Source organism: Choloepus didactylus, chromosome X, assembly GCF_015220235.1.
Source record: "Choloepus didactylus isolate mChoDid1 chromosome X, mChoDid1.pri, whole genome shotgun sequence".
Taxonomy (NCBI): domain Eukaryota; kingdom Metazoa; phylum Chordata; class Mammalia; order Pilosa; family Megalonychidae; genus Choloepus; species Choloepus didactylus.
The window spans coordinates 121,531,601-121,541,484 of record NC_051334.1 but is presented as its reverse complement, the minus strand read 5'-3'; the positions used below and the strand labels follow the sequence as shown (position 1 = coordinate 121,541,484).

Below are 9,884 nucleotides of genomic sequence, written 5' to 3'. Positions count from 1 at the left end.
GTGGTGTTTCCACCAAGACTAAACTCCTTGAAACTTCATGGGCATTCTATGAATCTTATTGGAGTTCACTCTTTAAAGAAAAGTTTCACCTTCACGTCTCATCAATGTGAGCACCTTTCTATTTTGAGCTACCTGTGCAATCATTATAGGTTAAAAAAAAAGCTAATTATTCTTACCAGCCCTATTATTTATCAGCAAAGATCTGTGGATATGCTCTTAAAATTTGTGGAGGGGTTTGAGAAGGTCTCTGAGGAGCCACCTTAAATCTTTCTGTTATCCTAGCAAAGGGTCTGCCTTTGCTTTATATTTAGACCAAGTTTTCTTGACAGCACCCTGGATATGACCTGTGCCCAGAAGATATTTCTTGATTTGAATTTTTTTTGTCATTTGGAAAGGCTGGGAATGAGGAACATTTTTATTTTCAATTCCGTAATTCCTTGCTCTTTTTATATTTAATAGTTCTTTCTGTGACTCATCTCTCATCTTTCAACTTTTATAGGCAGATAGAAGAAGCTGGTGGCAACTGTGAAGCTCTTCATTGAAATCTCTTTAGCTGGATTACCCACTTCATTAGGGACACTCCATTTGCGATGTTACTGAAGCTGAGAGTGATCCTGTATTATCTGCCTCTACGTTAAAAGGGCCTCTTTCTTCCAGTTGCCAAGAACATTACTCTCACTTTTCTTTTGAACTCTCGACAGTAGCTGCCTCCAGGACCATCAGCTTTCCCCTGTCAGTCTCTTCAAGGACCTCTAACTTCTTCCACTCCAATCCTACCATCTTGTTTTAGGTTCGGTTATAGCAGTCCCCTACCCCCAAACTTTGTGACTCAAAAGAGCCACACACATTTATTTTGCTGATTTTGGAGCAAGTTGGCAAGGCTCAGCGTGGCTGGTTTGTCTCTGCCCCATGTAGCATCAGCTGGAGAGGCTTGACAGGGCTGGGCATTCCCTCCCATAGCGTTCATTCTTATGGATGGAAAGTAGCTTTTGGCTGAGATCCGTGGGCTTGGGAGCCTTCTCTCCTCTCCCTAAGGGCCTCTGGTGACTTGATTCCCAGTTTGAGTGTCCTGAGAGAGAACCAAGTTGGAGGTGTATCTCCTTTTATATCCTAGTCTTGGAAGTCAGAGTGTCAATTCCACTGTATTTTATTAGTCAAAGTAGAGCATGCATGCCACCTTTTGATGGAGAAGGAGCAAGGGGTGAGATTTTGGAAGAACATCTTGAAATAGACCTATAGTCAAGGGGTATTTTTGATAAATAGAATTTGCCACAGTAATAATCAAAATGACAATGAAGAGTCCAGCTGGGCCAGATATTGTTGGTTAACACTCAGCATCACACTTAACCTTCCATATTTTCCCCCATACTGTGGGCATTGGAAATGCCTTTCTTAGACTTTCTTGCCACTGTTGTTCTGTTTAGATCCTGCTAATTAGGGATGTTCGAGCAATATTTAAAAGGTGGAAGGGAAAAGTCCTGTTGCTCCCTGTCTGTCTTTTTTTTTTTAATACATTTTTTATTGTGAAATTTAACATATATACAGAACAGTGATAATTATCAAATTATGATTTATCAAGTAGTTCAGAGCAAATTTCAAAGAATGTTATGGGTTACAGTTCCACAGTTTCAGTTTTTTCCTTATTGTGAAATATATGATATATACATAAAGGTGATAACTTTCGAAGTACAATTTAATGAGTAGCTATAGAGCAAATTTCAAAGAATGTTATGGGTTACAGTTCCACCATTTCAATTATTTCCTTCTAGCTATTCTAATACCCAAACATCTATCTATATATAGATGTATGTATGTATGTATGTATGTATATAAAGATTCAGTATTCATAAATCCTATCTTGTCTGTTGCTAGCCCTTCCTTTCATTTAATCACTTTCTCGATCTTCAGGGATATATGGGCAACAACCCTAACTTGTTCATATGAAAAAGGGGTGTCAACATTATGGGGACGGGGGATGTATCTGGTTGATGTTCTTGGAGAGGCTGTTGCCTCTGGGTTTTAGGACTTGTCTGCCATGGGAACACTCTGGTGGATTTAAGTTTCTGAAAAGTAAACTTAGTGAGTGAAACTTTTATAAAGCCTCAGATAGGGACCTAGGTATTTAGGGACTGCTGTTGGTTAGGGCTGGGCATACTGTGGCCATTTGGGATATCTAGCTGGAGTTTGCATAAGAGAAACCTCCAGGACAGCCTCTTGACTGTATTTGAAATCTCTTAGCCACCGTAACCTTATTTTGTTACCTTTCTTTTCCCCCTTTTGGACAGGAAGGCATTTTCAATCCCTTGATGCCAGGGCCAGGCCCATTCCTGGGATTTGTATCCCACTGTCCTAGTTTGCTAATGCTGCAGAATGCAAAACACCAGAGATGGATTGGCTTTTATAAAACGGGGATTTATTTCGCTACACAGTTACAGTCTTAAGGCCACAAAGCGTCCAAGGCAACACATCAGCAATCGGGTACCCTCACCGGAGGATGGCCAATGGCCTCCGGAAAACCTCTGTTAGCTAGGAAGGCAGCTGGCATCTGCTCCAAAGCTCCGGCCTCAAAACGGCTTTCTCCCAGGACGTTCCTCTCCAGCAAGCTTGCTCCTCTTCAAAACATCACTCCCAGCTGCACTCTCTTTCCTCTCTTTGAGTCAGCTCATTTATATAGCTCCACCAATCAAGGCCCACCCCGAATGGGTGGGGCCAAGCCTCCATAGGAACAGCTCATCAAAATTATCACCGACAGCTGGGTGGGGCACACTCCAAGCAAATCCAACCAGCACCAAAACGCCTGCCCCACACAAAACCACAAAGATAATGGCATTTGGGGGACACAATACACTCAAACCGGCACACCCACATTGCCAGGGAGATTCACTCCCTTGAGAGTCATGTCCCATGATGGTGGGGAGGTTAATGAATTTATTTGCAGAGTTGGGCCTAGAGAAAGAAAGGCCACATCTGAGCAAGAAAAGAGGTGCCTCTAAGGCATAATTATAGGAGGGCTCAGCCTCCCCTTTACATGTGGCTGTCTCTTCAAGCAGCTCCTGGTGTTGACTGACAGCAGATGGGGGTGTTGTCCATGGCTTTTAGGTAGACGTTGTCAGAGTCACCCTGTTGAGTGGAATGCTGCGAGTGGCTGAGAACAGTTATGGTGGCTGCCCCGTGATCCCTGCACTTCCACCAGGCTGCTTGCCTGACTCTGGTTCCCCAAAGCTCCTGGTGCTCCGTCTGCCTCTAATCCCTGCAGGAAACCTCTGTGTACCCTAAAACCTAGAGTGGCTTTGCTTTCTCTGACATTGCAGTTTGGGCCGGTCTTGGCACAGAAGCATTGTGTTTGCTCCATGTGGTGTCAGCTGGAGTGGTTCCACCAACAGCATCCCATCCACGGTGACGCATGGCTGGAAAGCTGGGGTTCACTAAGGGCTGGGGCTCTGCTGGGGCTGAAGGCGGGAGGGTATTTTCCTCTCCATGTGGGTTCTTTCTGTGTTGCCTGGGCCTCCTCACAGCATGGGGGCTGGATTCTAAGATGAAGAGTCCACAGAGAGCCAGGAGAATACAGGAACCCTGAGAGGTCATCAGATAAACATGCAAAATGGTAGTGTGTCTCTGTGCGGTGTGTGTGTGTGTGTGTGTGTGCATGCATGCATACGTACACACATGTTTCACAAAAAAAAATACTGATGATGGCAAATGATTACTTTAAATATAACTTATTAACAAGCAAAACATTCAGCATAGATGCGGAAGAGGATTGTGGTGAGACAAATCACAGCGCCTCTCTTGGAACACAGTAGACCATGCCTTAAAATAATGAGCAAAGACCTCTGCTGTGCTCACTTGTTCTTTCTCCTTTACTGCCTCTGTGTTGATTAGGTTCTTACCTTCTCATGAAATTCTAAATCTGAAAAGCCAGGATGATGTATACAGAGCTTTGAATAGCCCTCTGAGGCTCAGCATCTTACTTGTAATAGTGCTCAAGATCTGTAAAGAGAATCAACAAAAATTAAAATACAGCTGTGCATTGAACTTCCCCAAGAGGTGGGGCAATAGCCACCATCTTGCAATGGCAGGGGCTGCAGAAAATGGTGGTGAGAGTTGCCGTCCTCCATGTCCTGTTGAAATGCAGTTATCCATGTGCCCATTTTGTCTTTGATGAATTGTTCACAAATGAATTTTTTATCAAATTGGACCCTGGGGCAATTGAATTTTTCCCTCCCAAAGAAAGCCCTGACAAGTGAATGAACACTTCCTCCAGAGTAGCACACTCAGCATCTGTTGAGATGGAGCCGCAGAGGGCAAGGACCTGGGACATAATTGAAAGTTAATATGTATATATAAGCTAAACAAGCAGCAGAGAGGGGCTGTGCAAAGCCTGACGTTTGTGATCATTGCCAACAAAATCTGGAGACCTCGACTACTCTAAAAGTCATAAACATAATAAATACTTTTTTTTAAAAGAAACCTCTCCTCTCACCCATAAGTATATGATGTTATTTTTTGTACTGTATCCGAATTCAACTTCCAGACCATGACATCAGTGTCAATATATCATCCTAATTTGCCAAAATACCGTCGTGTGTTGTTCTTAAAGAGAAAATATGTTCATGGTGAGAGTGCAGCTCATGGTACAGATTTGCAATTGCTATTTCAATTTTAAGAAATTTGTAACCTGTCAGTAAACAGTATTTATTGATTGCCCACCAGGTCACTGGGTAAAAAATTCCATAGTTATCTATTGGCTTGTCGGAGACAAAACAACAGTCAATTTCATAACTTATACTTATTTCTTTTAGAATGTGACCTCATATCTGTAGTATTTTTCCTTCTATTGAGTACACATATCTTTATTTTAAACTTGTCAGTAAGTGCTCAATATGTATAAATGTATCTGTTCAAGTAGCTTAAAATCAGGAGCAAAAACCTGATTTCTGAACCACGGTTAGGAAATAAATCAGGTCCTAAGTCTAGGGTGCAGTGTTGTCCTCTTTCTTACATGCCCCAATTAGTTCACAGTTTATATCCCTGCCTGCCCCAAATCCTGAATCCTCCCTCTATAATTGGGCTTTACCTAAACCTAACACTCTAGAGTCACTTGGATGCTACTGGGATTGGCCAGGACTTGGAGATTGGCAAATGGGCAGGGCCAGCGTGCTTCAGGTGCCTGAGTGGCAAGGCTGTGTGTACGGCGGGGAGCCACATGGGGGGCAGTCAGAGCATCAAAAACCAGGTCAGGCTGTCATGACAGTAATTTCTGGATGGTCGTAGGATGGCCCCCAACATGAGGTGATTCGGGAGGCCCTGACAGGATGCAGTGGGGAATCTGAAACTGACTGAAAGTAGCAGTCACACGGTGCCTTGTCATGTACGAAGCACTCACATCTGCAGTCATCTGATTCGAGTCCCACAAAATCCCTGAAAAGTCAGTGGAGTGGGAAGCACCTCCCTGACGTCATCCACAAAGTAAGTTTTCCTCCTTTGGCAGTTAATTGTCATCAAACGACCCCATCATCACAATCTGTAACTTCCTCTTTCCTTTTATTTTCATCGTCTATTTTCCACACTCTACCCCTGTCCCCACTGCCCCCTATATGGTAAAATGTGGAACAGCAGAAAAGTGTCTGTTTTGCTCACTGCTCTCCTCCCATCACCTGGCACATAATCAGGTGCCTCAAAGCTAACTGTTGAAAGAGTGAGTGTACCCGGGGCAGTAACCGGTTGCATAAGGTGGGAAAGCTAAGGCTTGAACTTCAGATTTATCTTCTTAGAACTGAGTGCTTAGGATCTAGGATTCATCCGCTTAACTCCAGAAGGAGAAGGTGAGCAGGAATGCCGGGAGGGGACTTGGGAGAGGGAGCAAGAGAGAGCTGAGTTCCCAGAACCGGTGTGTCTGGTGGCCAGTCCCTGGTGTGGCAGAGCTCAGACTGGACCCGTGGCCACTGCTTAGTTCACTTGACTTTCCCCTGTTTACTCATCTCTTGTGTTCACGCGGAGGCTATTTCAGGATTGTTCTACTCTCTTTAAACTTTCCATCACCATGACTTTCAGTCTCAGGTAACAAAACTAATGAGGAAGGGTGTGTTGAGTTCTTAATAAATGCCTATAGCCGTTCTAGGCACTTTTAATGTATTTACATATTCAGGCCATGGAAGCGGTGCTTCCTAAACTCCTCCTCCAGGGAAATTAGAACATTTTCTTTCTAATTTCTCTTTGGCCCCAATGGAGAGGGTGTCTTGCTTCTTCTCTGAGGCTAATTCTTCCTCCAGTGAGTGCTCAGGATGCCATCCCGTCCAACCCAAGGGTCAGGTCTCTCTGCCTGTATCCTCATTGTCTCTGCAGTCCCTTTCCATAAAAACATCTCCTCTCATAGAATTACCCAACAAGGTCTCTCCTCCTGCTCAGAGCTCAATTTCTCAAGGCTTGTCTACATTTTCATCTCTGCTTCCTCACGTCCTGGTCACGTGAGATGATGCCACTGGTAGGCCACTGAAACTGCTTCTCTTAAGGTACCCACTGACTTCCCAGTTGTGTGACCCAATGGATGCTCTCTTGGTCTTTTGTATTTGATCTCTCTGTGGTATTTGATCTTGTTGTCCTTGACTTTTCCCTTGGTCACTGTGACATCGCAGTATCCTGCTTTTTTGCGTGTTTCTGGCTGCTGGTTTACAGCCTCTTTTGTGGGTTCGTTTCCTCCTACTTTTCTTGTCAACATTGGAGCTCAACAGGGTGTGTTCTCAGACGTCAGTCCTCTACCATGGCTCTGCATCAGGTTTTTCAGCCTCAGCACTACAGACCTACCTTTGGGGCTGGATACTTCTTGACTGGGGGTGCTGTCCTGGCTGTTGTAGGATGTTGAGTAACATCTCAGGACTCTACTCACAACTTGCCAGAAGCTCATTTCCTTCCAGTTGTGGTAACTAACAACCCAAACTATCTCCAGACATTGCCAAATGTCATCTAGGAGCAAAACACACCCAGTGTATGCTTTACACACTTTTGGTGTCTTTAAATAATATCTGCACTACAACCCATAACTAAACATTCTCACATTTATATCCTCAACCCAGGTCTTTATCCTGAGCACCAGACTCTTCAGTCCTGTTTGATAATTCCAGTTGGATATCCCACAGGCACAGGAAATAAGTTCAACATTCCACACACTGGACTTACCTTCTACCCCTCACTTGTCTGTTCTCCTCCCAGTTAATTCATCTCAGCAGAGCCACCACCATCCACCCAACTTCCCACGCCAGGATGTGGATGTGTCCTTTACTTCCACATCTAACCTGACACCCATATCTTAGATTCTCCTTCCTTAATATACAGCCATTTCCCTCTCTCCCCTTTTCTTGACATACATTGTCTCTCCCCAGCTTAGTGCCCTTGCTTCCTTATTTCCAGGCTTCCAGACATTCATTAATCCAGAGGCAGTTCAAAAACTCATGTTAAAATTCAAGTCTTCCCAGGCCTTGCACATGCCTTCGGAGCTCAATGCCTTTCTGGGTCCTCAGGATAAACCTGACCTCCATAGCATGGCATGCAAGGACCCTGCCACGTAGCCCTTGCTTGATTCTGGTCCCTGATTATTTACATCACCCCGTCTGCTTCAAGCAAATGTCGGCATCTCACCACTGATTGATTTGCTGTTCCAAAAGAGCTCCATTCTCTGCCTGCCATCTGAGGCTATGCACTTAAGGTTCCTTCTCCTAAATGCCCTTCTTCCCACTTTATCCCCACACCATTTTCTCTTGCCTGATTTTTCCCTCAAGCTTAGCTTATGAAGGAAGCTCTCACCGAGCCATCCAAACCTAGTAAAGGGTCTCCATTATCCTGCCCATCTAATGCCCATAATAGTCCCTTGTAAGGCACTGAGATCATCTGCTTCCTTATGTAGTTTCCTCCAAGGTTGTAAGCTCTATGAGGACATTTTAGTCACTTGATCTCCTTCCTATTTTAGTCCCATGATAGAGAACTTGCCCATGGAGATAGCCCATAAGTAAATTTAATAAACCTATGAATAAAAATATGTGAATGATTTGTCTTGGCAATAATGCATTTTAATATGCAACAATCATTTTAGTGTAATCAGATCCACTATATTTCAATTTAAAATTTTGTAACAAGAATTTGATGGCTAGATTGTTGATGGTCACTCCCCTCTCCCTTTATGATGGAAACAGGAGTGTTGGGAATTGGTGTGGGGCATGGAATGACCATTTATGAGTGCCCAGCCTATGCCAAGCCCTTCATGCTCTGTGTCTTGAATCATTATGGCTGCCCTTTGAGGTAGGATCAGTTTTAGAGACCAGGCAGCTGAGACACACAGATTCAAATACCCACCTAAGGATTTTGGAGTTTGGCTTGGTTCTTTTGAGAGGAAAGCCCATGCCTTTTCCAGTTATTGTGGTGGGCAGAATTCTAAGATGGCCCCATGGTTCCCATGCCCTGGTGTACCTGCCTCAAATAAACCCCTCCCATGGGAGTGCGCAGGACCTGTGAATACGATGGGTCTCCTCCAGTGATTAGGTTACCCCATCTGGCAGAGCAGTTGTCTGTGCAACCTCTGAGTCATGTTCATACTGTGCTGCCAAAGCTGGGTCCATGACAACCTCTGGTGGGGCAGGAGCAGGCATGGCCAAACTCCAAGTTAGGGTCTCCAGTCAGTTTTCTAGCAAGCCAAAGGAAGGGCTTTTCAAAGTTGTGGTTACTTTTGGCAGAAATGTCATAGTACTGAAGATTCTCCTTTCGGTGGAAGACAATGGATTTTGCCTTAACTTTCCTGTCCTTAATGTCCACTTTGTTGCCACACAACACGATGGGGATGTTTTCACACACTTGTACCAGATCTCTATGCCAGTTAAGCACATTCTTGTAAGTAACTCTTGATGTTACATCAAACATTATAATGGCACACTGGGCTTGGACACAGTAGCCATCTCGCAGGCCACCGAATTTCTCCTGACCAGCCATGTCCCACACGTTGAATTTAGTAGGCCCTCTGTTGGTGTGGAGCACAAGGGGATGGACCTCCACGCCCAAGGTGGCTACATACTTCTTCTCAAATTCACCAGTCGAATGACGTTTCACAAATGTAGTTTTTCCAGTACCACCATCGCGAACCAATACAAGTTTAAACTGCACTTGGGGTTCTCCTTTGGGTGGCCATTGCAATGATTCTTCCAGAAGCGTCTCCATCCCCCGTCTGACTGCCTGTCCCCCATCTGACTGCAGAAATGTTTTAGTAATGGATGTTGGTGATGGTAGCACAACTTTGTGAATGCTATTAACAGCACTGAAATATATACCTTAATATGATTAAAAGGGGAAATGTTAGATTATTTATATAGTAACAGAAAAAAAAATTTAAAAACCCATGTAACTACACTACACAACACTGAACCCTAAGTCAAACCATGGACGTTAATTAATAGCACAATTATAAAAACGTACTATTGCCAGTTGTGACAAATGTTCCACACCAATGCAAGGTGTTGGTAGTGGGGCAGTTTATGGGAATCCTGGATTTTATGCTTGATTGTTCTGTAACCCCACAACTTCTCTAAAAAAAATTGTTAAAAAGACTCCGTTGTAGCAGAGTGGAGTGAGGTTATCCTCCTGGCCTTGAGGAAATAAGCTTCCATGATGTGGCATGGAACAGCAGGCAGCCTCCAGCAGCTGAGGGGAGCCCCTGGTGAACAGCGAGCCAAAACCCCACAGGGACCCCAGCCCTAAAACAAGGAACTGGATTCTCTCGATAACTTCAGTGAGCTTAGAAAAGGATCCAGAGCTCCAAAAAGGAAGGCAATCGGCTCAGTCTTTTGGGTCACTGAGCAGAGAACTCCAGCTGGGCTGTTCCTACACTCCTGACCCTTGGCAAC

General features: G+C 44.3%; 1 pseudogene; it reads right to left on the bottom strand.

Moving 5' to 3' along the window:
- Positions 1–8,528: 8,528 nt before the first annotated feature.
- LOC119522326 lies at positions 8,529–9,201 on the bottom strand (annotated as a pseudogene).
- Between the last annotated feature and the right edge of the window lie 683 nt (positions 9,202–9,884).